The sequence below is a fragment of the Humulus lupulus genome, chromosome 4 (assembly GCF_963169125.1).
Source record: "Humulus lupulus chromosome 4, drHumLupu1.1, whole genome shotgun sequence".
NCBI classification, from domain to species: domain Eukaryota; kingdom Viridiplantae; phylum Streptophyta; class Magnoliopsida; order Rosales; family Cannabaceae; genus Humulus; species Humulus lupulus.
This window is the reverse complement of record NC_084796.1, coordinates 72,225,337-72,228,802: the sequence shown is the minus strand read 5'-3', so window position 1 is coordinate 72,228,802 and position 3,466 is coordinate 72,225,337. Positions and strand designations below refer to the sequence as shown.

Below are 3,466 nucleotides of genomic sequence, written 5' to 3'. Positions count from 1 at the left end.
AATAAATTAATATATTTTAAAATTTCAATAATATAAAACAAATTAGAGTATCTTTAATAATGTATTTTTATAATGACATGGTAGGTCGGTTCTACACAACCGACATACCATGTCACATGAGAAGTCATTTCTCACACAACCGACCTACCATGTCATCTAATACGATTAAAGATATACTCTAAATTATTTTATAAAGTTTTTTTATTTTTAATTATAAATACTATTAAATTAAAATATTTTCTTGTTTATATAAAATTAAATTAATTTTTTCAATTACAAATAATTTATTAATTTTTTTATATTTCAAAAATTATAATATATGTAATATTAATAAGTATATATTTTTTTATACTTATTTCATACCCAAATAAATTATATATATGTATTGTTTAAAAAATTAACATATTTCAAAATTTCAATAATATAAAACAAATTAGATTATCTTTAATAATGTATTTTTATAATGACATGGTAGGTCGGTTCTACACAACCGCTTACTATCACTACAAGAAAAAATGCTTTTAATAACACCGAAAATGTGTTATCAAAACATACGATAACACTTTCTGATGTGTTAAGACCGACTATGTTATCGTAGGTCAGGGTACTTTACATAACACTTTATCAGTGTTATACAGATGTGTTATTGTATTGTCAACGATAACACAATTTCTGTGTTATTTTAATATATAGATAAGTGTTGAATTATGTTATTTATAGTCGATTATATAACACTTTTTTTGTGTTATACTACACTTTAGTATAACACTTTTTTTGTGTTATACTATACTTTAGTATAACACATTTTTTGTGTTATATTAGCTTAGAGAAACATAATCTTTTTTTACTTACACAAAACTAGGAAAAAAAATATGAAAGTTGAAGCCCAATAAGGTAACATAAATAGATTTTTATTAATTACTCAAATGTAATTACAATATTTAGTCTACTAGTCTAGGCTTAAGAAATCATATTACAACATAATTTATGCCCAATTCAGATTCCTTTATCACTAAATACAAAACAAGAAATGTATACAAAAATTAGTGAAATACATTCTTCCATTCTTTGCATCAATATCTCGATGGCTTTGCAGCTTCTTTGAAAGTGTTATGCTTCAAAAACAGGTCAGTAAATGCCACCCTCAAGTTCTTAACCTCTCTATCTAATTCACTTGGTGTCCTTTGCCTGCAAGATCCTAGAAAATGGAGTAGGATCCACCAAAAACTGAGATAAGTCTACAGATCAGTGCTTGAAGTATCATACAAAAATAAAACTGTAAAACCCACATAGCTCTTACCATTTTCTAAAAGTTTTTTCAAGACTACAGTATGTATTCCATCTCTTAGATACCACAAATTGTCAACAGCAGCAACTAAATTACTTGTAACTAAACTATACTAAATTTCTATGACTAGAATGATAGTAAATGTAGAAGCAAATATTACATCCTTATGTTAATAAAATAGATCTAATGATCCACAGCACAAAAACCAATTGTTATCTTAAAAAATAAAAACCAATTGTTATCCACAACTTAAAATACAACAAAAAAAATTTAGTCTCATAAGAAAAAGCATTCACTGCCCAAAATAGAGGCAGAGATTAGTTAACTTGTGTATATTTCAAAGCATCTATTCAAACCAATCACGTCACAAGGCATATGGAATAAACACCACAAGGCAAAACCAGAAAACTAAAAATAACTAGGAAGCAGCCAATATGGAATAAACACCACAAGGCAAAACCAGAAAACTGCATGATCTCAAATAAAGATGCATAAACGCGATAGGCGATCCTAACAAACGAACAAGAAAAGAAGCTCACCATCTCAAAGCCATCTTAATAGGTGTTGTGAGACAAGACGTAAACACATCTGCAAGAAATTCAACACTTTGTGGAAGAGTCTCATGTGCTTCACAAGCTCCAAGTAGATTGCAATCCCGTGTGGATCCAGAGGAGCTAGAAGCAACCCAATCATGAAGCTGCCAAACCATCAAATCAAGTCACTATATTTACAAATATATTTATATATAAATATCTGAATTACAGATAATGAATTCATGTCATGTAGCACCTTAATTATCAATACATATATCAATTCATTATATGTTTTGAGTTAAAGCTTTACCTCAATAAAAGCATTCACAATATTCCCCCAGCCGCAGAGCAATCAAAAACATATATGGATGGTGTCTTCAACCAAGAATCAAGGTCACTGATTGGCAAAGGGATATACTGTGTATAACTTTGCAGTACCAATAACATTGGTGAGAAACCAAGCAAGACTCTAGTGATTGACCTTAAATTAAAGAGTCATAAAAGAGTTTCAAAGAAATAGAAGACCTTATTGAAAACCCAAATTTCACCAATAATGTTTCAAATGCTAATTAAATAGAAATTTACAAAGGAACAATGCTGCATAAATATCCAGTTTTGACATTAGACTCCAAATATCATAAAGTCAAATTTATATAAGAGGATTAGTTAAAGCCAAAGCTTTACAACCTTGATTAACAATCAAAATACCTTCAAGACAGACTGCTTGTTAGCTTTCTGAATGTGAATATTGGGAAGGAGAAAAATTTATATAAGTTTCATGCAAGTCAATACCTGAAATCAAGAATTTCAACATCTAGGAGTAATTATACACAATTATGTTAGGAAAAGAGTTGCTTACCGCCCATGTAAAAAGAAGGCTGACTTTTGCCCCTTCCTTTCCTGTGTTTACCAACTGAAAACAGACAAAGTCTACTAAGTAACTTTCTAACAACAATATCAAATTTGTAAATTTATGACTAAAATATCATATTCTAGATCATGCTGAAATATTCACATACTTATTTAAGTTACACTTGTATAGAATTTAAAAATTAATAACAAAATCAATTCACACAGGAGAAAATACAATGAATTATATTCAGCATATAATCACACCGAACAACATACATGAGCAGGGGAATTAATTTCAATAATAAAGAAGAACAGGAAGAAGCATCGTCTTTTTAAAAATTGTAATCAAAGGACTCATTTAACAATATACCCAAGTAGTAACCTGATACTCGTTTCTCTACTTATGCTTGACATAAACAACTCAGCAGAAATTTTAAGCAACTTACTGATTGTTCAACATGGATCCAATTCATCTGCCATTGATCCCATTTTCTGCATGAAGAAGTAAGCAATCCAATTCATGAATCAAGCTTTTGAAACTCATGAAACAACTTTAGTTACTAATTCAGATCACATCAAACAAATTAGTTTCAAACACTACTATAAATAAGTAAGCAATTCAATTCACCAACATGCATTACTTTTTATGCATACTGTATGATATTGTATCTTAATGGTGAGCTTCATAAGAATCAAATATATGTTCAATATAATTTGACTAGCAAGTTTGAACTCAATTACCTGTACTATATGCCTTTGAGACAAAGTAAGTATTCCAACCAAGTGATAGTAC

The 3,466-nt window shown here is 29.1% G+C and overlaps 1 long non-coding RNA gene across 1 annotated transcript; it reads right to left on the bottom strand.

Moving 5' to 3' along the window:
• Positions 1-895: 895 nt before the first annotated feature.
• On the bottom strand, positions 896-2,481 carry LOC133829018 (uncharacterized). The gene is made up of 3 exons (XR_009891459.1): positions 2,132-2,481; positions 1,828-1,985; positions 896-1,198 (listed from the first exon to the last, which is right to left on the bottom strand). It is a non-coding gene; the product is annotated as an uncharacterized LOC133829018 (long non-coding RNA).
• Between the last annotated feature and the right edge of the window lie 985 nt (positions 2,482-3,466).